Genomic DNA, 25,488 nt, shown 5'->3' with positions numbered 1-25,488 from the left:
GCGACGGCTCCAGGGCGATGCAGGGAAACAGCGGATCTGGTGCAGCGGTCCGAGGTGGACTGGATCGGGGGCGAGAGGCAGGTTCTAGCGAAGGAGGGATGGATTCGGCCGATGCGGCGACCTGCCGGAGAGCGGCAGCGGCGGGGCTGGATCCGGTCGATGGGCAACCACCGGATCAGTTTGGGAGCCCAGCAGCAGCGCTCCGTCCACACCCTGCGCTGGACCGGCAGCAGCACTGCTCCCTCCCTCCTAGCCCCGCGCTAGATTGGCAGCAGCAGCGCAGATGGATTCAACCGCCAGCTCGGGCCACGAAGGGCTTGACCCCAGCCACAAATTGCACCCATAGAGTATGTTGACTATGTCCTAATATGTATGCTCAAGTTTGTCTTCTTGTCTCAAAAAAAAGTTTGTCTTCTTGATTTTTCTGGCTGCGGGGCATGGGAGCCATGGATCGATCCCACGTACACAGGTACTACATTAATTTTTCGTATGCTTCTTCTAGATTTCGTTTTGAGCCGATAAGTGCGAGATGTGGCATCACTTCTCGGCTCTACAAAATCCATTGCTGAAGTGCGTGTCCTGGGGTCCCAGCCTCCATCACTTCTTCAGTTCCCGCTAGGTTCAAGAACAAAAAAAATCAGTGTGGAAGACCACTAGCAGAATTGGATGTTGTATGCACCTTCATCTTGCAGTCCAATTACTTGGATTATTTGGGACAAATTCGTTTGCTTTTAACCGTACGACAGTTATATAGCAGGATAAGGATACATGCTTGTACTGCCTCTATCACAAATTGCACATGAGTTAACTAGAAAGGTAGCAATCAATCGCCCTGAAGGTATTGCTCTTTTATTTTATTTCAGACCGTGAGGAAAGGGGTTCACATAAGTGACTACTCTATGCTGTACTAACTACTTTATGTTGTACTGACTAATCTTAGAAATCTCTATTTTTAATGAAGCAGTTGGTAGTCTCCGCCGGTCAATTTTCGTCCCACCTCTCCTGATTTTTTTTGATACTTCGTCCCATCTCCGGCTTTCCACCATTCCCCCGCATCTTACCTCCCAACCGATAAAAAAACGTCAAGATACAACTACGCCCATTCTGAACCGCGCCGATTCACAGCTAGAAAAAAGACCTAAAACGAACTAACACGATTAACCTACGAAATTACGCCAGACGCTCGCACCCTCGTGCCCTCGATGCACTTGCCCGCACGAGTCGCCGCCTTCATTCGTTCCTACGTCGCTCAATCCCCTCGCAGCCGCCGCCGATCCCCTCCCCCATCTCCCTCCCTCAAACGCCGCCGCCCGTCGCTGCCGCCCCCGCCACCTCCAGCCGCGGCCGCCGCGCCCACCTCCAGCCGCGGCCCCCGCCCCACCTCCAGCTCGACTCCACGATCCCCTTCCTATCGATCGCCCACGCCCCCACCGCTTCGCATCTGATCGCCACCAGCGCCCGTGCTCTTCTGGTCGCCGGCCGCCATGCAGTCCTCCGCGCCGGACCTTTGCGTTGCGTTCCTCCGCGCGAGGCCGCCGCCGCTGCAGCAGCTCTCTCGGATCCAACACGAAGCTTGCGACGAAGGGCTTGGAGTTGGCCATGAGTGCTCGAGGTGAAGTGGCGGCATGCGTTTCTGTAGGGGGGGAGGGGCGCACATTAGGGAAGTCAACGGCCGGATCCGAGCACGGATGAGGCCAGGTTGCCACTTGGGGCCCATGTCGGTCAGATCCAGGCAACACATGGGAGTCGGCGTGGCGGCAGCGTAGTGCCGAGGCAGGAAGGAGGCACGGGACGACACATCGGCGGGTCGTGGTGCACTGCACGAGATGAGTGACATGATGTAAACAACGCTGTAGGCATTGATGCCACACATGCGTCATTTTCTACTGCCGATACTGATTCTTGAGGGCTACTGGCACTGCCGCCGGGTATGAGCAGGAACTGCCTCCATTGAGAACTCTGGGTACTGCCGCTGCCGACGACCATCGAGCACCGAGTTGGAACTGCCACCATCAAGGATGACTGGCCGCCATTGAGGTTGATTGTTTTGGCGGCGCCTTCCCACTACCAGTCTGCACCATCACTGTTGTATTCTGAGCAGCCGGAGAACCCCTACGGTTGCAAGATTCCTGTAACTTGTATTTGAGATGCATGTCCTAATCGTCTTGGTTGTGGTCAGGTGTGGTATGCAGGAATCCGTCAGAAGAATGTGGCACATAATAATAGTTTCATCATCTCATCTTCATGCTACTTCCAGTTAAGTAAGCTTACTTCTCCTTTTGATCTGTAGTTCATTTCTATTATCGGAAGCGATCTTAACTAAAATAAAATTCATGTGGTTTCTTAGCATTTTCTATCTCAAACTTTGCATCATTATGTCAGGTGCTAGAAAAATAAATGCCCGAGACATGTTTTAAGGAATTCAAAGACGAGTTCCCTTTGAAGAGCAAGCAATCATAGTACGGAGCAAGATGATTCGAAATAGAGGTTCCCATAATTAGAGGCAATTGAATCATATATGATGATTAGCCTAATGTGCTGCTATAACATTTAAAACATTTTTTTGACCTGGGAGCAATCAGCAAACTCTGACCTCTTTGTAATGTTTGATTACCATTTATGTAGGGCTCTGTACTGCAGGACAACATATTCACTATCAATATATGGTCTATTTCCAATATAAGGTGTATGTCAAGTTATACACTGACTACAGAAAGTGAGTGTGAGTGGTAATATCACTCTATCATGGTAGACTGGAAATTAAAGATTGTAACTTGATAGCATCTGGATAAATGTTAATAAAAATTGTAGCAAAATAAAAAGGTTAAGTCTGCTGGTTCGAATAAGCAGTCACCTGGTTCGAACAGGTGATGCTCGACGACGAACATCTGCTTGAGGACACCCTGCTCGACGATGCTCCTCTTCGCTAGCATCTCCATTGCATGGTGAGCTTCCCCTGTCTCCTCCCTTTAAATTTGGAGTACTGCTTGGGTACAGATTAGGAGTAGGGTTCAGTTTATTTGTATGAGTATGGGTACAGATTATGAGTACGAGATGTAGTCGTAGGCACAGTTTTAGTAAAATTTCAGTAACTTCAATTATCCTGCTTGAAGTACTTTGAAAATATACTCAAAAAATGTACTGTTTGTACTGCTGATCTTGCAGATAGGGGGAGAGTTCTTGTACTCAGAGCAGCTGTTGATCTGCAGCAACTCTAGAAGTAGGATTTAGGATAATCATAGTTTCAGTTTGCCAAGCAGGGAGTATAATTTAACTGGAAATCAACCAACTATTGCTTTGAACTGGAGTATAATTACCGAAGCGGGTCGAAGTGGGACGATGTGGTTCGGTGGTCAACGCCGGCTGCGCGGGATGCAGTATGGTATGGCTTGAGCATCTCGAGGAGGGGCTCTCTCCGCAAGGCATCCTCTACGCCAGTACGTTCTCTGATCCGAACCTTCTTCTCTTCGCTCATGCACGCACCAACGCAGCTGACCTGTCGTTGACCAGCGGCGGAGGTGTTCGAGTAGTCTGTCCCGGGGCTGCGCGTGGAGCACGTCGACGTCTCCGTCTTGCCATTGCTCAGCACCGCCCTGCCGGCTGGGGTTCTTATTTGCCATCGAGGCCTTCCGCAACTGGGACCATGGTGCCTGATAGCTTCCTCTCCGGCTGGATCGGCAGTCTATCCACCCAGTAAATTTTTTCTCTTCTCTTAAATTTCTATGTTTCTTTGTCTGATTCTCAATAAAGAGCTCAAACTCGAGATGAGTTTTTGGTTATGACCTGGTCTATTTTGTTGATCTGCCGCTGGTTAACATGTTCAAGAACAAGAGGGTCCTCATGGAGAGTATCCACAAGTCCGAGGCTGAGAAGGAAAGAGAGAAGACCCTCTCTGACCAGTTTGAGGCTTCAGTTTGAGGCCAAGCGTGCTAAGAGCAAGGCTAGCTAGCAGGGAGAGGAATATTGCGAGGAGGCAGGAGAGATTGGCTCAGGTAAGATGACTTTCACTTGAGCCCTGTCTATTTCCTCACATAGTTTGATTTGTGCTGCATTATATTGGTACTGAAATACATAATGCGTGCACATGTCTTCTGTTGGATGTTTCAGAGATGCTTATGCAGGGTTTCTTTAATCATTTTGGTTCATGGTACCAGCTAATGAAATTTACGTGCTCTGATGATGAATTCGTGCCATGTCGAGTTGGATTGGCGGTGGCGTATTTTTCCTCTTGTAGTCAAATTAGTGAGATGCTTCGTTCTCTTCTTTATGTGAACGTACATGTATGACCAGTGTAATTAGGTGCAGTAGTTTTGGTCAATGTCAAAGCAGAAGAGAGCTACATGTATGACCAGTATTGAATCACGGCGAGAGAGTAATGTAGCTTCGTCCCTCCCTGATGCTGCTAATGCAAGATGCATAGGAATCTTATTCAATATCAAAAATTGACATACCGTGCAATCATGTCTAATGTCTTTCATTAAATCTCCGCGGAGGTGCCGGCCGGCTGGTACATATGTCAGTGCATCATCTATCTCAGACTCTCAGTCACAGCTATCTAATTGGTGTATATTCATCTCCAATTACAGCCTCATAATTTTTTGGACATTCATTTACAGCCCGATCTACTTGGATGTGCAGACCTGGGAGTTGGAACAATTCACCAAGAGAAGCCAGTTCGTGTATAACAGAATGGGTGAGGAGTAAAGGCGTGTCATATTCCATATTTTCATTCAGATTTCAGAGAACGCGACAGTAATTTTTGATATTTTACTCTATAGGTGGAATTTATCATGAGATCCTACCCAAATCCGAGTACTTCTCCAAGGCACTGTACACCTTCCATTTCGCTCAAAACAATCTCTCTGTGGGCTACTTCACCAATAAGACTACCAACATATTGAGGCCTATGACCCCAATCCGAAGGAGCGGTTCACTGTGGCAATGCAGGTACAATTCAAGCTAATTTGCTGACAATCTCGCTCACAACCAAGGAAAATTTAGTTCTTGACACAATTAACATTACATGATCTGTGCTGGCTATAGTTTATTCCTGCTTGCTTCGAAGTCTTGGTTCATGGAAAGAATTTATAATTTTATCTCTGTCCAGTCATCTGTCTAATTTCCTGAAAGTTGTTAGTCTGTCGGATGCATTTATTTTCCTAGATGCCCCGAGAAGAGGTAGTAGTGGTGGTGCGGGCGCGCCGTGGGCGAGGTGGGCTTCGGGTGTAGCGGCGGGTGCGGCTGCCCCATCGATGGCAGCGCGATGCCCCCCGCCGTCGGGCCCACACCGCCGGACATTGGCGGTGACCGGAGACTGTCGCGATGATTGTTGGTCGGTTGCGGAGCTTGCAACACGAGCTGGTAGCGCCAGCGTTGGCGAGAGAGTGAGGTGTCCCCAGTGCAGTAGGCGGGGGAAAGCTTAAGGCGACCAGTGCCCTCCGGTCCTCATCGCTGCACGTCGAGGTCAAGTCTGAGGCTGCAAGCTGCAAGCTGATGCATCCACAGACATCATCGTCGACTGCATCTTCAACCTCCGGATGCCGCTTCCGTACACTGCTTCGTCAACCTCAGCCGTGACCCTTCCTCCCGGTCGCCGTGTTTAATATCCTATTCGTCGGCCGCCTATCTCGAGCACCGCGAGCGAGGTGGATGCCCTGACTGCCAATCACCAAGGTGAGCTCCAATTTTTGTTGATGTGCAGTTTGTTTGTCGGACGCCACCTAAGCTGTGAAGTTCTACACAATGTGAACTGTTTGTTGTGAGCTCTGTAGTGTTGTGTCCTTTAAAAGTGGGCATGTTAGGCTTGTTGTAGACAGTGCTATGCTTGTTGCTAGCGATTGATTGCTAGATGTGCTATGATTGTTACAGACAGTGGGAATGGTAAGTACTGACGTATTTTGATTCAGTTGGTTAGTTACTATAAGCAAGAACACGCTATAAGCGCCAAAATGCTAGAGAGAAAAGTTCAAGAGCCAAGAACACAACAGGGTCGTTGACTTGGTAAGCCTCTTTGATGTAATAAATTGGTGTTGGTGGGTCCATGTGGCTGGAGAACCCTTTTTCTCCAAAACGTCGGCACTGCCGTGCTCATCGTACACGCCGGCATGGTGGTGCTCAACTTATGGGAGTAGCCCACGCAACCACCGCCTCTTGGGACATCTAAATAATCACATTTTGCTGATATTTTTCTTCTAATTGATGATTGATTCAATTTGCACGGAGCAATTCTGGAGGAAATAGTACAAGCTAACTCTAAATCATTTCTTAGCTGGTCAACCATGTAATTAGAAAGCACAAATAAGCTACCAAAATGATATAGCTTGGTAGAGAAGTTTGGAATATTAACCTCCTGGTTTAGTTACCCAGGCAATGGAGATCCCACACAATTTTTTGAACTCCCATGCAAATTATTATGACAAGTTGCTTGGTATCTGACAATCTGCTTGTCCTTCTGCTATGCATTTTCAGAAACTCCGCGGAAAGCTGCTGCAGATAGGTGTTATGCTGGTATATTCTTTCTGTAGCCTTTGTTCAGGTAAATCAAACCAAGACTTGGAGACTATAGATAGCCACTCTTTTTTTACCAACCTTTGTTTTTGTTAATAATGAGTCTGACAATGAAGTGACTACATCTCCATCTTTTCACCTTTGTTTCTACTGGGCTTCTCAAAGGTCCATTCCTGTAATATTTTGGAGGACATCTCCCATTACAATCGTTGGGGGTTTTCAATTTATGAGTAAGGCACGCGAAGCTCCCTTACAAACCCAACAAATCGTACTTCGGAATCATTGCATTTTTCTTCATCGGCTTCGTCACATCAAACACGTAAGCAAAAGGCAATATATATACTACTGGACCCTGAAGCCCCAAATCATCTTCTGTTTTCTATGTACTCCCATGATTATTTAGCAAATGCCAAAAATAGTGTTTCTTTCATGCGTACATCGTTTCGTTTGGAGTTTTGCCCACTTGATCTGAATATGAGGAAGGACAAATATCTTGTAGCAGATCAGATTCAGGTCATGTCATGATTCCTTAAGGGCCTCATTACTGGTGGTGTTTCTTTCTTCCATGGTGATTCCTATTTTTCATAGTTGTACTAGCAGGATTATCATAACAACTAAGCAAATGCCTAGCTGGAAATTTGAGAGGCGTGTGATCAGGTGTCAATACTTAAAGAAAGAGCCTTTAGTTTTTCTTAATCAGAATGCAGAAATTTAAGCATGTAGATCTTTGATGAAAACATAATTAAGATATTGCTGAGGTAATCTCATGTTACCTTTGTATTATGTTAGCCTACTAATTTACTATATCCAGGTCATAATATTGTTGCTATTTTCATGAACTACGTAATGGTTAATGACACAACTCAATGAACTAAGTATTGAGAGCATGGGCTGTTGCGGTGGACCGGTGGTAACGACAAGCTCAGAGGGTTTTGCCACTGTGATCATGTTGGTCGTGCTAGCACTGACAACGTAGAGTATACAATATACTGCTGGGACCAGTGACACTTATTCTACTTCCTTAACAGCGGGCAAATTGGTAATTTTTGGTCGATATAGCAAGTTTGAGAAGACCCAATTTTGTTATACTATGTAAGTTGATACACTTTTTATATGTTCGATTGGTGATATTGGAAATAGCTAAGCTTACTGGTGTGATCCATCTAAGAAAATCTCACACAATGACATAAACCTATATCTAGAATGATACGAGGACTGTGAAATAAGAAGGATGTGATGCTACTATGTTCTGGTGGATTGTAAGATGGCATTTGAGGATTTACTAAGTATTTAATGATTGGAAACATTACTCTTGGTATGTTTATAGGCGAGGCTGCTGGCGCCTTGCATGGATTTCTTTCTTCTTTCTTTCCAGCTCCCTGTAACTGTTTTCTTCTACCGCTTCATAAGTGAAAATCAGCAATCTGCTGCTTTTTCATCAAGAAAAACTCTTGATATGTTCTATTTTTCAGGTCTTGCATACTGTTGTCGGTAATATGTTAGCAAAAGTTCAATGATATTTGTTTAAAGCGAGAATTCTTCACCGTGTTTTAACTTTTACATGCCCTAAAGATAGAAACATCTAATCTTATGAATTTGAATTTGCGCTTCAAGAAAACTTGAATTGACTTGTCCACGACGATTATTTCCAAGTACATCAGTTCAAGGCAGGGGGTTGGCGGGTTCAACTAGGGGCTGCGAGGGTCATCAGATCAGTATGTTCGTGGGTATGGGACGGGCCCACACCAACATCGGCGTTGCAGTGGCGAGCGACAAGGGGCGAAGCTGAGCAGGAGCTGTTGCCCGTGTCAACCCGCGACCGCTATAGCGCGATGTGGAGGGCAACTCCTCCTTGTCCCCCTCCACCTCGAGAACGAAGGCATCCCAGTCATCCTCTTTGCCGGATCTGTCACCTCTGGCATCGTCGATGTCGACATTGGGACAGAGAGGGGGAGGGGAATGGACGTGGAGTGGAGGTGAATCGATGGAGTGTGGATTGAAAGTGAAGTGGACTTAGGGTTTGCTTCGGGTGGGGATTTTAGTGGGGACAAAGTGGGGTCGACGCGGGCTAGCATGGGCCAGGCTAATGTGGCGGACGCGGCCTTCCTATATCGGCCCCAGATTTTGGTTAGATATGATGGGTGTGTGACAACCCATGCCTATAGGTTGTTATGAGTCATCGGTCTGCGTCGGTTTTTCTGACCGGTTAGTGTCTGGGCCTTTCGATCGGGCGTATAGGGGCGGTTTTTGGTGCTCGGATGTAGATGCTCTCTATTGTGGCGTAGTGAAGATAAAAACAAAATTTCTTCAAATGTTTGTCTTTTTCATGCCAGTGAAGATAAAAACAAAATTTCTAATATTTCAAAAGCCCATGGCAACGCACGGGCATTCTATCATAATAACAGAGGATGGTGCTTGCAGTTGTTGTGGGTGCTGATGGTTCCCCTGTCTTGGTTGGATCGACGGGTGAAGAAAAAGACAAACATTTGGAGGAAGACCAGCGACAATCGAGCTCGACTAAAACACACATTTCTTTTTAGTTAATTGCAAAGGCACTCCCTTCAAATTTCCATGCATTGTGACCATACGAATATATTTTACTTCTATTATCACTATATTCAAAATAATATTAATTTAGGAAATTACCGAGATTTGTCTGGCTATTATTTCTTTATGCTCTGGTGGAATGGTAAAGAATTACTTCATCCGGTTTGTATGATGGGTATTCTCTGTTAGACATTTTAATCCCTTTGACGTGAAGTATTTTTGCTAACTGCATATATTGCTTGTGCATAATGGGTACGAGTTCAGGTCCTTCAGGAAGATGTTTTTATTATACTTGCTCGAATTTCATGCCAGTGAAGATAAAAACAAAATTTCTGATATTGTGCGAGATTTCTTAAGTGCATAAAATAGTAGATCTTAATTTGTAACAATTTTTTAGAAGGTCAAATTTCCTTTTTGCTATCAATTAACATTGCAAGTGAAGTGGATTTAAATTGTTACTCGATTGGGCCCATGATATCTATTCTCTACACATGAAATTTAACATGCTTTATATTTACATAGCTCCAGCAAAATATTTCAAAAGCCCATGGCAACGCACGGGCATTCTATCATAATAACAGAGGATGGTGCTTGCAGTTGTTGTGGGTGCTGATGGTTCCCCTGTCTTGGTTTTTTGGAATGGTGATTCAAGAAGGGACACCATGGTGTGGATGGACCATAGGGCTCTTGACCAAGTCGAGTGAATTAATTCTCACAGTTCACCGGTATTGCAATTTTATGGTGGGAGTGTCTCCCCAGAATACAGATAAATAGTTTTGAATTATTTCGTAAGATCGGTAGACAACATTTGCTGTGTATTTTATAGTTACCGGCGTTGATTGTATCGTATTGATTTACCTTTTAAAACATTTATGGGTAAATGAAAATCTACAAAAATCTTGGTTTAGTTATATAGGTGAGTTTCAACTCACAACCTCTCTAAGCCTGTAATAAGCTATGAGCTGAATTTCTAACAAGTTTACTTTCTAACAGCTAAATTAACTACAGCCCAAAGGCAGCAGCCTGTTACTATTTTATATCATTTGTTGTTGATTTGTTTTTTTTCAGAATTGCATTGGCAAATCATGAAAGGTGTAATGTTCACGGATTTTTGTTAGATGATCTGTTGGTCCGGTTTAATTTTAGCGTGCATGAGGCATCTGGGTACTGTTTACGAATTGATAGCGCACCTTGCTTAAATCCTACTAACAATTTTCTCAAGAATTCATACTAACAAGTGTCTTTGCTTTTTGTTTGATGCATTTAACATGTTCAGGAAACATGTTTCAAGGGCCTTGTTTGTCGATCTGGAGCCCACTGTTAGTAGATTATGGCAGTAAATCATAGTCAGTTTCCTTGTCTACACTTCATCATAGCCTCATATGTACTATTATATGACTGTTGCATTTCATTTTTTTTTGCAGATAGGTCATGTTGTTGGACGAGGGCGGGCTGGCGGAGGGCGTGTCGGCGGACGACGTGGAGGTTGTGTTCGGCTCCATCGGCCGCATCGTCGGCATCGAGTTCGTGCGCACCAGCGGCCCTAGCTTCGCCTACGTCGGCTTCCACTGCCCCTCCCACAAGGTCATGACCAAGTTCTCCACCGTAAGCATCCACCAGCCCATCAACAATCTCATTGTAACTATGTTTCTACACTTCGGCAGCACTTGATAGTAGCAGATTAGGGTTTTGTTGATTCTCCACATTAGCCGTGTATATTCAGTAATTTGAATGTAGAATTTTGTGTTATGCGAGTAGAGCTTTACCAACTTAATAACAGAGGATGGTGCTTGCAGTTGTTGTGGGTGCTGATGGTTCCCCTGTCTTGGTTTCTTGGAATGGCGATTCAAGAAGGGGCATCATCGTGTGGATGGACCATAGGGCTCTTGACCAAGTTGAGTGAATTAATTCTCACAGTTCACCGGTATTGCAATTTTATGGTGGGAGTTTCTCCCTAGAATACAGATAAATAGTTTTGAATTATTTCGTAAGATCGGTAGACAACATTTGCTGTGTATTTTACAGTTACCGGCGTTGATTGTATCGTATTGATTTACCTTTTAAAACATTTATGGGTAAAGGAAAATCTACAAAAATCTTGGTTTATGTTATATAGGTGAGTTTCAACTCACAACCTCTCTAAGCTTGTAATAAGCTATGAGCTGAATTTCTAACAAGTTTGCTTTCATTCTTTTTTTCTAGGGAAACTGGTGATGAAACACGCAGCTTATCACACATGAGCAGCGGAGGGAGTTAAAATCGTGTGGTATGGAACCATGTGGAAGGGGTGAAGTCTTTTGGGCAGAAAGTTTGGGAGACCTTTATGAAGAGAGCTACGCAAAAACAGGTTGAATGCTTATCCATTTCTCCTTTTTTTCACTAAAGGTGATGTATCATTTGTAGTTCTTAATTTTCTAATACGCCATTCTATGCAACTCAAATAGGACACTCCATTGTGTTTCCTCGTCATCCTCTATGTTCTGGTTTGACACCTACTTCTGCAAAGGCAAGCAGATCAGTTTTGCAGTTCATTTAATGTGACACTATTTAAGCTATTAATGCAAAGTGTTTTCATGAGTGAACAAAGATACAATCGATTACCTAAGTGCTTTCTTTGTAGTTTTTTATGTTAGAAGTAAGAGAATAAATGTCTGTGCTGTTAATTTCCAGTATTTCATTTTGTAATGGCGTTTACCTCCAATGTTCAGGAGTTAGGCTTGCTTCCCGGGACTCTTGTTGGGACTTCCCTTATGATGCTTATGCCGGGTGTCTTGGAGTCATGGAAAGTGTGCCAAATGCAGAGTTTAAAGTTGAAAGTAGGTGCCGGTTCCCCTATGTTTTTCTAAAGAAACTATGACTCCTTCTAAAGCTTCACATTTATTTATGTGAAACATTTGTCCCAAAAAAAGACGTAAAAACTTGTGTATTGATGCATTGATAGAGAAAAATAATATGTACAAGCCTAAGATAGGTACACAATGCACAAGATTATGTGGAGCATTTTTTTCTGCGGTATTTGAGGAAGAAGCAATATTCCATTGCATGGTCTTGGTTTGCGGAACATTTACATGCCACATGGCTTTTTCAAAGAATAAGCTATTTATCCCTGGTGTTGGGGAACTATTTTTGTCTGGTGTAGTTTCCTTCATATATTTTACTTCCTTGCCAACGTCTCTATTAATTTTTGTATGTGGTTTGCTCTCCGCGATCATATGTTGGCTATGTTAAGTTAATGCTTTTATTTCTTGAAATTTTAGTGCTTATCTTTTCATTGCACATCCAGCGATGATACCTGAGTTTTGGCTCAAGGAATGTGGCCAAAGTGCAACTGGCGCTTTACTTGATTACATTGCTCAAAACCATATTGCGGCTCCCTTTTCTTGCTAATCAAGCTGCTTCTGAAAGTAAGTTGCATGTTTCTCCCAATGTAGATTGCCTTTTTTCTGACATGATGTAGATTACCCTTGAGGGTGTACCGTGTAAAGGTGTATACTATTCATCTCAAATTATCCAGGTGTGTCCATTTATGAGTTGATGAAGAAGACATTGTTTTTGATGTCACATGAACAAAGTATGCCTTTTTCTTTCTGCCTTGAGTCAAAACACCCATGTCCTTCCAGATTTTCATGGAAATCGGTTAGAGTTAATCTATGCTTAACCAAGAATGTTGGCTATCTAGATCTTTTTTCTTTGTACATTATGTGATACCAAAAATGGTATGTCTGTTTTAATTAGATTATACAGCTATGAGCGCACACCACGGCCTCCGTTTCTAAATATTTGTCTTTTTAGAGATTTCAAATGGACTACCACATACGGATGTATATAGACATATTTTATAGTGTAGATTCACTCATTTTTCTCCGTATGTAGTCACTTGTTGAAATCTCTAGAAAGACAAATATTTAGGAACAGAGGTAGTATAACACAAAGATCTCAGAACTGTTCAACCAGACTTCTTTTCCCGACATGGATCTCAACCGTCATTTATGTAAAATTAACATGCCCTTGACATATACATTGTGGTCCGAGTGATTATAGCCAGTTTCACCATTGTTCAGTTTACAACATTATGATATTGCAGATAATTATGGTGATGTTGTCCATAGGATTTCTTGTGCTTCAAATTTTGTTGATCGAAAGCGGAGTAAGGAGCCCATCTTTCATGGAATCATCTACAACGATGCACGACTGGATCGAATTGAAGAGCAAATATATTTTGGCGAGGAAGGACAAATGTTGATTAGGTTTCATTTTAATTAGGCTTCATCTTTGTTGCAGTCAGTTGATTTCAGAAAGTATTACATTCAGATTACTTGAAGATAGACAAAAGCCTGAATTCTTATTAGCTGGTGGTTGAGCCATACAAACGTTGTTCTAATTTCTACAAGGCAAGTCGAGATTGACTTTCAAAACTAAGGATTATGCAGCCATAATCTGACATTAAATTAATTGAATTAGAGAATTGGAGGCTGGAGAAGTCGGTTGCACAGGGCAAAAAAGAAACAGAATTGGCTCATAGTCTGGGGAAATATGATGGGCGAGCAGGTGTGTTGGGCACTCGTCAATGCGAGGCGTCACCGATCAACATACTAACACCCTGCTTTAGACCTGGCGTATCCAACTAGATGTGCATGCTTAGCAACCTCAAAGAGTCTGTTGGAGACACATTTGTGCATACCTGCGATGGCTCATGCGTCCTTTCACTTAATTAGAATTTTCTTCTTAATGATACGACTGTTGTTAGTTATTTTTGGATTCGAATTTAATTTGTGTGGAGTTCCTTAATGCACAATATGACAGATTAACTTGTTGTTTCAGTTCAGTTCGTAGGCGTAGCTTTCTCATTTGGTATGTGGTATACAATGTACTTTATCAATATGGTGACTTTTTGATAGTTGTGATGTTACCACTTCTGCATTTAGTATGTCGTATATAATCTATCTGTATGATAATGGTTGTCATCTTGATTCTTGGATCCAAATCAAACGACACATGTGACAGCCGTGGCAGCCTCGGCCTGTGGTGGCCGAAAGGGTGCGCAACATGGAGGCATGGAGGTGAGGCAGGAGAGGTCGTGGTCAGACTGGTACTGCACTGAGTGTAGAGGAGTTTGGTGTATACGGTAATTCTTCCTACATTGTTGTTATTGATTGATGGTGAATCTAAAAGGATGGAGAAGAAAACCCTAAAAATTTGCGTGTGGATGTGGAAGGTTGGGTTTGTGAGCTAGGTGTGCCATTGATGTCAGTGGCGAAGTTGGATCAGGAAAGAAGAAGAACATGAGTGATTTAACGGTAAATAAGAAATCAATAATGCTGCTTGATGTGCATGATGATGTTCATATGATTGATGTTGAGCCTATACAATATGTACCACACCCGTTGCAACGCACGGGCAAATTGAATCTATTATGGTAACTTTTATGCCATGTTATTATAAGTATTTATGCCATCTTCTTCTTTAGAAAACAGGTTAGTAGAAATTCTCTTTTCTCGCCTTTCTTATTACATGGACTCAACTAACAATGTGGCAACAGGTTCTATCACTCGGGTAAAGAGCGCACACAGCTGGACGTCGTATATTCCTTTAATCTAGGTAACCTACAACTTGGTCAATTCCAAATCCAATTCCAATTTATTTTTGTTATCACTATATTTTTTATATTATTAATTGAAATTATTGCAGGAATATGTCTAGCTATTTTGTTTTTCATTTTATGCTCTGGTGGAATGGTAAAGAATTGGTCAAGCCGGTTTACGCGGTGAGTATTGTCCGTTAGATGTTTTAAGACCTTCGGCGTGAAATTTTCATATTAACTACATATATTGTTTGTGCAGGATGAGTATGAGTTGAGGAAGCAATTTTTTATTATACTTGCTAAAACATCATGGGAATGAAACTAAAGGCAACTTTCATGATATTGATAGTTTTGTAATAGATGTTAAGGTCGAACATCGTTACATGGACATGTCGTTAATCTTTTTTTATCAATTTACGTTGCAAAAATGAATTTCAATTATTCAATAATTGTGTTTGTGTTATATTATTTGTATGTGTGGTATTCAATATGTAACTCTTGCAAACTATTTCAAGAGCCCGTGGCAACGCATGGGCACTCTACTATATATTTGGTCCAGGAGTAGTACATAGAGCATTTCTGGATCAGATATACACACGCTATTCACCTTCATAACCCGATTTTTTTTGCTTATGATGATGTTTATTATCGGAAAGCTCTTGACAAAAGCATCAAGTAATGGGCCAATACTCAAATAACTGACTCACCTACAATCTTTTTTTCTAACGGCAGTATTATATACACAATAATAATTTTTTACATTTTTCTTATTGGGAGGCCTGAGACATTGCTGAAGCCTTTTGAAGTGATCGATTTGAGACACTAAAGACTCCGGAGAGCGTTTGTGTGGAGTTTGTTTCTTTTGTTCTGCATAACTGTGATGCCTTGATGCGGGGTTGTATTGTGATCTGAACTTTAGTTTGGTTCGATGCGTGTTGATGGTGCTTCAGGGTTTTCGCCTCGTAGTGGGCGTTTCGATTGCGAGCGCTCACAGCGGGTTTCCCTGAAGTGCTTGATCCCGCTGTTTCCCTTTCCCTTGTTTGAACTTGGAACTGGCTGTATTTCCGTTATATTTTTAATGGAAAGGGGATTAGCCCGGGTCAAAAAAAACATTTTTCTTATTGTTGCAAATATATATCTTGGTAGTTATAAATGATACATCTATTTGATCATCAAATGCTTATCTGTAGTGTTTAGGAGAGTTTTTTTGATTGGAAATGACTTTTGATTCTTGGTTCTTGAGGTGGTATATTACTCTGAAGCACTTCAATTCTTGGCTCTGGCTAAGCATAATATATTACTTTACTACTGAGATTTGGCTACTAATGATATATGTTACCATTGTTTTTGTTGTCTTTGATAGTATAAAAGATCGGAAGTGCATCAGCTATCACTGCTCCTGTTTGTTGGTAGATTTGGCAAACCCTCTAAGTTCATTTTCCATGAAAATATAGTTTGTAACACTGGTTCGAATTAATATATTGATATAAGTAGGGCAATATCCAAGTTTCTTTATACTGATATAAGTTCAGAATTTGCAACACCATTCAACTACTTACACAAGAGCCTTGTGGCTAATCATACTTGATCCTGTGTGCTCTCATCTGTAGGTATGGGTTTCACATCGTTGTCAATTTTGATATGTTTCACGGGATGAATGATGCGTCAGATTCTTCTAAAACTGCCACTATTCAGTATGTATCCGTCGCAACCCTAAGTTATGTCTGTCATGCATTCATTATCTTTATTTTTTGAGGCTCAATCCACTTATCTATCGAGGAGTGAGCGGAGGAGCAGGATTAGGAGATGCCCATTGTGGCCTAGCAGCTGATGTCTCCCCGGTGGCTTCATAATATGCCAGACTGCTTCTTGTGTGTTTGCAGCTTGCTAAACATTCATCAAAATTATGGTTCGCTTGCACCTTGTACTAGTATGAATTTTTGCCATATCCCACTTCAGGGCATAATTTTTTTTTGAAACGGCAGCGCACAAATTAAGTTTTTTTTTTATATTGGATCAATATTTGTATGGTTGACTTCGACAGAACCTTTTACAATCAGCTACATAGTATGGTAAATCACTAAACTGTAATGCTTCAGTCTCCCTGTGTTCTAAAAATAAAATGCTTGGAACTTTTAACTTATCAAGCAATGACTTTATTTACTCATATGTGTATTGTTTGATTCGGAGGCTAACAATAACTTTTGACCAACTATTGGGAGACCACTATCTTATCTTAGAAACAGAAGTATTATTAACTTTTGACAAACTATTGTTAAGTACACTATTGGGAGTCTTGAGCCATGTTTGTGTTGTTAGGGGCATGAATTTTTTTTCTCCCGTTGCAACGCATGGGCATATATTAGGTGGCATCGCTGGTCCGTGTAAAACGGGTTTAAACTTGGCGAAGCTATTGAACAACACTCTTGCTTTCTTCTGTTAGGACCCTTTATCAATCATTGAGCCACGCCAAGTTTTTGAGATGGTAATGAAGCCTGCCACATTAAATTTGTCCCTCCCCTTGGTTCTTTGTTATTTATTCTTTTGAATTCCTGAATTTTCTCTGCAAAGTAAGTCTTGCTTTGCCAGAAGATTGAACTGTTTCTTTTCAGCTACGATCATCTAATCTCATATATGTGTTCATTTGAACTTATTTACTCTTTTGACTGTTGATTTGGTTTGCTTTGCCTGAAGATTGAACTGTTTCTTTTTACTGTTGATTTATGAACTCCAAGTACTGATGTGCATAATTAAGCATCTGTTCATCAGGTGTCATTGTATATGGACAAGTCTGCAGGGGTTTGCCAGTCGGACTTCCATGATTGCAAATTGTCGTTCCTGCAAATTATATGTGATCACGATCTTTTTGTTGAGATGACTGGTATGTATCCTGCTGTAAATTCATGTACTACCAACCTAGGGAACTATAAATATTCCAGTTTGCCAAATTATTTTAATAGACCAGCAATATTGTTCAGAGACTTTGGTCGTCCTCCACAGCGGGATGCGACCTCCCTGGAGCAGCGGGTCAGGCGCATCATCGGAGGGGGAGAAGATCTTGTTATCTACAACAACGTTGAGTGAACCGCCGTCGAACTGAAGCGCGCCTCCTATAGCTGCGACCCTGTGTTGGCCCTGCCCGCGTACGTCCGCTAAGACCGGAAACAGAGCAGAAAAGGAGTTCAAATGTCCTCTCTCTGTTTTTCCTCCCTCTAGGAGGGCGTTGCCGGAGCAGTTAAGCCATGCGGAGGTTTGAAAATGGCACAGGAGGCGGCCTAAGGGTGGCACGGCGTACAATCCCTCTACTGTCATTTTATATCTCTGAATTTTTTTTGCTGCATGCGCAGGTGTTTCAGGCAGAAACAGTAATAGCATCGACTAGGAGGAGCAAGACAAGAAGCAACGACAACTACCATTGCTGGCTAAGCTACCTACTACGATGCCCGCCTCTCTTTGCAATGGCCAAAGCACACAACAATCCACAGTTTGGTGAATTTTCCCCCCACTTTGGTGACATGGGACGGATTGTGGGCAACAACATTTTAGAAGAATCAGTAGTAGAAACGTGAATGTTAAAGCCAATGGGTTAGAAAACTATAAGGATACTTGATTTGTTTCCATGTCTACCTTTCAGTATTCAGCCTTGCGAGAAAAGGTGCCGCAGGATAGAAGCTTGACATAGGTGAATCAGAATTCAAAAGATCAATGGAAGTTTGCTTATGAAAGTAAAAGATCAATGTACTAATGCATTTCAAGTTTTCAACACGAGAGACTTTCTGATGTTTTAGTGACCAGGTATTATTGATCTTGAGGTGTGTTATTGATCTTCGTTACTAAATAGATGGTGTTTTTTGTTACTTTGTGAAGAAGCATTGCATGCAAGACACCATAGAAAAAAACTGCTGCCCCTGATGCTTCCTCGCGGAATCGCAGCTTGATGGGGCTTGCTGCGCCTCTGGAACACGCAACCGCTAACAAAGAGCAGCTTGAAGGTTTGAACAAATGTACGTATTGAAATTTAGAGTTCCAACGGTATATATGTGCAAGAGTGTAATGTTCACTTGGAACTTGCTCGTGGTGGAGACGTTCCACACAAAAAAAGTGAAGACGACCTGAAACTTCATGAGATAATTTAGTAATTCGGTCTGGTCAGTACATTTCTGCATAAACAAAAAAATATCCAATCAAAGCACATTGGCTTATGCTGTTTTTTGTGTGTGGGAGTTTTATGATGTATTTTTTGTTAGTACATCATTTCATTAATGATATTGGATGAGGGGAATAAAAACATGTGCATATGTAGCTCACTGCCATTGATTAATTTACTGAAAATTGAATCTATAATCAAGACAATGAGTTAGTTCTAGACACGCAAAATTATGAATTAAATTTTTATTAAACCTACAACTTGAAAGTTCTGATTTTATATCATATGTGATGTTGTACTAGGAGAGGATTGGACTCTCTTCTATCTGATAATGGATTGTTTCCAAGAATTGACCTTGGTACTTTTGAACAATTTTATACTATTATTTTGCTATTTGCAAAGTTGTTTGAGTTGTATGCACAAACATATTTGTTCGAGTGTTAATTAGTTTTATAGGTTAGTAAGCATATGTTTATTTATTTTTCCGCTACTCATGTCGATCCCAAGAAGTCCATCTATGTGTGCATGGGCGATACAGATAGTGCAGGGAAGGAATCATGTGCGAGATCACTGGTCAATCTGGTCCACAACATCAAATGCCGACGTCCATGGCACAAGGCAGTGCTTTTTCCGATCAAGCAACCTAGCAAGTGCATCCGTGATCAATGGTTTGTTTCAACAACATATATGTGCAATTATACTCGGCTTATATATTGGGTTAGGGGCAGGTGGTAATATTTTACTCTCGTTGCAATGCATGAGAACTGAAATAGATCATGACGAACATTGTTAGGGTACGTCCAAATTTCATGGTCAAAAAAGAAATACTCAATGTAGTCTTATTTTTGACGTTTTGCAAAAATTGGATTAAAGAAGTATTGCATAATGGCAAGTGGAGCAGGTTTTAATTTTTCGCCCGATGCAATGCACGTGCATTTGTACTAGTATAATGAAAAAAACCACATACCCAGACCCGTACAGGAAAAGGGACAAGGCCGATCTGAGAAACAGTCCCAAGGACACTGGCGCGACACTAGCCTTGGAGACAACCAAAAACAATGGTTCACGTAAAAATTAGAAATACAGTTTGCACAAATCTTAAAGCCCCTAATCACGTGGTGGACAACTTGGATATGACATAGTTAAAAACATCTAAATGTGAATTAGCAAATCCGAATTTCAAATTGTGGTTTTAACCAATTTTTTTTATCCTTTTAGTTTGCTTTGAAGCTTCGGAATATGCATATTAGTGGAAAAATAATATCAAGATGTTCATATTCTTAGTCTACATCTCTGCGACCATACTGTTGGAAATTGTGGACTACACGGTCTACCCTCTAATTCCTCTGCCTTTTCCGTGGTGCCGCTCACAATGCGTTTGAGGCTAGAGGGCAGGGACCTATTTATAGACTCCACTTCCAGGCTTTTCATTATTCCATCTGTTTCCGGAAAGATCCGTGTGACTCCTGGGCAATGTTACCAACCACGATCAAACATGCCAGTTTTCCGAGTCTAAATATACTAGTCCCTAGCACACATGTCTGAGTCATGTGCCATGATTAGATTGTATATGTGAGATCAATTTCCAATCTTAATCATGTGGGTCAACAGCCTGCAGAGCCGGTCCTGCAAAACAAACCCAACTTTTCCACCATGTGATGTCCCGGGAAAAATACATACGTACATATAAATTCCAGTAGAGTCAATCCCTATTAATTCCTCTATTGTATTCCATCACATCCTCGGCACCTCGAGTATTACTTCCTCGAGTTAAATTCCGCATCAATTATTCCCCCTCACAAACATTAATAATATGAATAATTCCAGATTGAGTTAAATAAATAATAACCATGTTGAGTAAATGTTGAAGCCACAAAAATATCCAACATCTCCCACTTGGCTGAAACATATTAATCAATAAATGAAGTTCCATGTGTAAACATGTTTTGAAAAGAATTTCCTGACTATAGTCAGTGAACCTGCACTATATTAGTATTATTATACAAATAAATGAATTATACATACCTGAGTTTAATCATTCCACACCTCGTGTATACAATGGTAACTTCCTCAATGTGTTTAACTTTAACCATAAACTTCAAAATAAGTGACAGGTTGTGATGCACATTCCACGATCATATATGATGTGTGAAATTCCCTTAGCTACACATAATTCCTTCCACCGCCTGAATGCGCGACAATAAATTCCGGTAGCTAAGGTTGATAGTATAATGAAAATATATTCAAATTCCAATACCATTTAGTATCCCCTTTCTCCTCATGAGTTCAAACATAATTCCTCACTGAGTATGATTTCTCTTATCAAGGTATTTTAACAAGTTTGCTATTTTCCATAGAAAATATTTCAAAATATTCCCTATGTAGTTCCACTCCCAAAACATAGGAAGCTTCAAACATTCCTTTCATATGAAAGTTATAATATGGCCAAGCTTTAACTTCCATCAACGTGACTTTATCATTGCAAATAGTAATAACAAAGTAACATATATAATAATGCAATTTTCACATACCTTTGTACATGGTCACCTCACTCCATTTATAAGACCATATGACCTGCTATTCCATTGATGTGAAGCTTGTTTCAAGGCCACAAATTGATATATTATGTTGCAAACTTCATATTTCCTCTTTGTCCAAAGATTTCCGGCTACGACATATATGATTATTTTCCTCCTGATTCCAAACATATGGGCTGCGGTTGTTTGGTAAAAACAATAAGTTCCCAAACTTCTATCTTTCCTCGTTGAGTTTCTTCCCGCGTTACTTCCACCCATACCGTGCATTGATAGAAAATTTAAGCCTTCTTAAGAGACTTTAATTATTCCTCAGAAAAATTTAGAGTGACTTCCCCCAGCAACACACGATAATTATCTAGAAATGATTTTCCAAGTTATTTCCTCCCACTTATCCTAAGCATATTAGTATTAGGAGTTTCACTTGTATTTTCCATTGGGGTAAAGATTATATTCTAGTATAATTGCCAATAATTCCACCATTATCCATAAAAATACCGGCTCCCACTTTCCACCACTTTTCCTTTTCCAGATCAAAATCCATACCCTTGACCCACTAGAATAACAATTAGCAAAACCTGGTGTATGTTGTGTAGTAATTGAGAACTTCTTTTCAAAATAAAATAGTTCCTTCCAGTCCAGTCCACAAACCATAAGGAGTGACTGTAGATGAAAAATGGTATAAATGCAATATGCAATGCTTCTTCCAAAGAAAAAAGAAGTATCAAAGATATTTACTTCCTCCACTCAATTGTGAAGTATACAGGAGTATTAAAGATATTCAATTCCTCATATCATATGAAGTAGACAATATATTACAATGGTGAATAAAGTTCCATGCACTTATTCAATTGATATATTCCTGAAGTGTGCTTCCCCTACGAATCAGTTGTTAGAACTTTGAAATCCTTTAATCAACTGATTCTCCACGTCAGTACATTATGTGAACAACACAATAAAACTTTCCGACTTGTTTAATGAAAGGTAAACATATAACCATATAAAGTGTGATCATCAATGAGTGATATGATAAACAATCTAACCTCTAGTGGGAGTGTCGAAAAAAAATACCATAAGTATGTATATATAAAATGATGTGAAGCTTTTTGCCTCCTTCCACCTTAAGAAAAGGCGTGCAAGTCAAATATCCATTATACATGTGCTTCAGAAAACCAAATTCCTCCCACTAAAGTTTTGAATTCCTGAATCAGTAAGCCACTTGATTCGATTCCATGATATGTGACCAAGTCGTCCATGACAAACATAATAAATCACAAGCATGAATTCCCATTATCAGCATTCCTCTCTATGGAGTCATCTTCCCCAAACAACAATTTAGGTTTCTAACTTCCAATGGACCATCAAGAAAGAATAGACCATCGTGTGAAATTCCGTAATGCACTAATTTTACCATTGAGCAATATTTCCACTCTTCCTTTTCCAAATAGTATTTCGTAAACAATGGGTTCCAAGATAGAACCAAAAATTAAATCCCTACACACTGAAGTTGCATAGTGTGTCGTATAACAATAATACCTTTCCTCCATCAAGGAGTTTCATGGCAAAATTTCCAATTCCAAAGTGTATAAGATTTAGCAGCAATGGCAAAAACACACAAAATATATAATTTCCTTTGGTGCTGTTAGGATGTTAATAAAATTGCTATTGTATTCCAGCAATATAATACATAGAAGCTTAAATCCACATTCCAACTATTTGAGAAAATATTGACATATAAATATTTAATGCAAATATTCACAATGTGCATACCGTTAAGTGAGAGCAAATTTCCTTAATTTCTCATGGAGTGGTTCCCATCTTCCTCCATAAATAAGTGATTGTCATAATAGACACTTTTTGAATTCCTTCCCATGCAAGGTTAGTATAATAGTGTATCCATCAACAATAATTTTCCTCCACAACGGAGTTTGTGGGCATAATTTACAATTCCAATTTTATTAACTTTAGCATTTCCTTGGAATTTCTTGCATGGAAGTATATGATATATAACAAGAATGCACAATACAACTTCCTCTTTGCCAATTGAATTGATAAAATATTATATCTTCCTCTTCGAGGTGCAACCAGTAATTTTTGGTCAAATCCTTCCCACGGGGAGTTTCGATCTTCCTCCATAGAGCAAATGATGTCCCATATTGCACAGTATCAAATGAAGTTAGATTGGAAAATCAATTATTTTGATCAATTTGGCAGAGTTAGAAATAACCAATATAAGCCAGTAATATGTATTTTCCAAGAGACATCAACCGAAAAATGAAGACAATATTCCAGATTGCACCTATTTTCCATGCAATTTGTTCACTATGGTATGAACCTAACATAAGTATGCAAGCCATTTGACACCTATAATATATTTCCTTTTCCTCAATAGCGGCTTTCTGAATTTGGCCTTGTCCAGTTTGTTTCAATCAATGATGTGATGGATAATTTCCACGGAAAATACATCATAATATTCCATCTTCCAAAGCCGATTAATTCCTTGTGCTTTCTCTCCCAAATCAGGGTGTGCACAAGTATTAAGACAATCAAGAAATACCAGCCTTCCTCGTTATAATCTGAGCCTTATAGAGAAATAAAGTAGACGTGGACTTCAGCATGTAGATGCGTATATAAGAATAAATTCCTTGCTCCTTGTGCAAGATGGACCAGTAGAACGAGTAGTTTTGTATATAAACAACGGCAACAAAGCTTCCTTCCTGCACCATCTTTGCTGCTGGTGTCCTTCCTAATCAATTTTGACTGGCCCACCTGCATCTTGTCTCACCGGCGTCTTGGTTATGAACAGCAGCAAGCAGCAGCAGGCGTGGGCAAGCCCTGGAGCTTCAATCTTCCCCGAGCAGCTAGCTCGCTCAGCAGAAGGCGTGGGTCCCGCATGAGTTCGACGAGCGACGAGATGCAGCGAGGAAACGCCGATCCGACTGTCGATGCCTCGACGGCACGCCGGAGCTTAGATGGACCGATCTGTAGCAAGGTATCTCGAGGAAGCGCAGAACAAATCGATCTTGTTTAATTCCCAACTTCTCATGCACAACATGCAAATAGTACAAGTAACAGCAGCCGAAGTGATTTGCTTGGTCCGCACACACATTAAAGAAGCAAGACAGGACTTGGATTTCATCACGTGAACCTGCTGTTTGTCCACTCCACGATCGCGTGCGTGGCAGAATCCTCCGAGCCAGCGAGTGTCTTCTTCCGTTCCGTCGATCGTGTTAAAAGCCATGAATTAATCTATTTTGTCCTCCAGATCAAGTATAGCCACGTGAAAAGGCTCCAATAATTCCGTGCTTGATGCACGCAGGAGATAGCATAATACGCATCGATCTTACGTACATCCGTCAGGCAAATCGACATGGCGTTGAATTAGAGTACCAGGCGGATGGCGGATAGCGCAGAATTGCAGGGCGATGGAGCAGTTCAATCTCACGAGGGACGTCAGAGTATTCCAAGGCACCGGCGGGAGAGGCAGAGTTGGCAGCGGAACGGATCGGATGGCGGCGATTAGGGTTACGGGCGACCGTGATCGAACCTGCTCAAGATACCAATGTTGGAAATTGTGGACTACACGGTCTACCCTTTAATTCCTCTGCCTTTCTATGGTGCCGCTCACAATGCGTTTGAGGCTAGAGGGTAGAGACCTATTTATAGACTCCACCTTCAGACTTTTCATTATTCCACTTGTTTCTAGAAAGATCCATGTGACTCCTGGGCAATGTTATCAATCACGATCAAATATGTCAGTTTTCCGAGTCTAAATATACTAGTCCCTAGCATACATGCGTGAGTCATGTGCCATGATTAGATTGTATATGTGAGATCAATTTCCAATCTTAATTATATGGGTCAACAGCCTGCAGAGCCGGTCCTGCAAAACAAACTCAGCTTTTCCACCATGTGATGTCTCGGGGAAAATACATACGTACATATAAATTCCAATAGAGTCGATCCCTATTAATTCCTCTATTGTATTCCATCACATCCTCATCACATCCTCGGCATCTCGAGTATTACTTCCTCGAGTTAAATTCCGCATCAATTATTCCCCGTCACAAATATTAATAATATGAATAATTCCAGATTAAGTTAAATAAATAATAACCATGTTGAGTAAATGTTGAAGCCACAAAAATATCCAACACATACTAAGAAACATA

General features: G+C 41.2%; 2 long non-coding RNA genes across 47 annotated transcripts; both read left to right on the top strand.

Moving 5' to 3' along the window:
• The first annotated feature begins 955 nt into the window (after positions 1-955).
• LOC125552407 lies at positions 956-16,398 on the top strand. 45 transcript variants are annotated; one of them, XR_007303578.1, is made up of 20 exons: positions 958-1,840; positions 1,939-2,037; positions 2,180-2,256; positions 2,383-2,716; positions 2,868-2,945; positions 3,166-3,437; positions 3,511-3,693; positions 3,826-4,693; positions 4,779-4,947; positions 5,164-5,673; positions 6,469-9,779; positions 10,123-10,218; positions 10,331-10,400; positions 10,479-10,659; positions 10,851-11,401; positions 11,763-11,870; positions 12,338-12,458; positions 13,164-14,652; positions 14,743-14,818; positions 14,895-15,098. It is a non-coding gene; the product is annotated as an uncharacterized LOC125552407 (long non-coding RNA). The 45 variants fall into 45 exon arrangements; XR_007303575.1 differs by having other exon boundaries at positions 2,180-2,261; XR_007303574.1 differs by having other exon boundaries at positions 958-2,037; positions 2,383-2,487; positions 2,626-2,716.
• An 11-nt stretch (positions 16,399-16,409) lies between these two features.
• LOC125552408 lies at positions 16,410-18,366 on the top strand. Of its 2 annotated transcripts, none has more exons than XR_007303583.1 (2): positions 16,410-17,516; positions 17,614-18,366. It is a non-coding gene; the product is annotated as an uncharacterized LOC125552408 (long non-coding RNA). The 2 variants fall into 2 exon arrangements; XR_007303582.1 differs by having other exon boundaries at positions 17,596-18,366.
• Positions 18,367-25,488: the final 7,122 nt, after the last annotated feature.

This window comes from Triticum urartu, chromosome 4 (assembly GCF_003073215.2).
Source record: "Triticum urartu cultivar G1812 chromosome 4, Tu2.1, whole genome shotgun sequence".
Lineage (NCBI taxonomy): Eukaryota > Viridiplantae > Streptophyta > Magnoliopsida > Poales > Poaceae > Triticum > Triticum urartu.
Note: the sequence above shows the minus strand (reverse complement) of the source record. Positions and strands in the feature narration are given on the sequence as shown.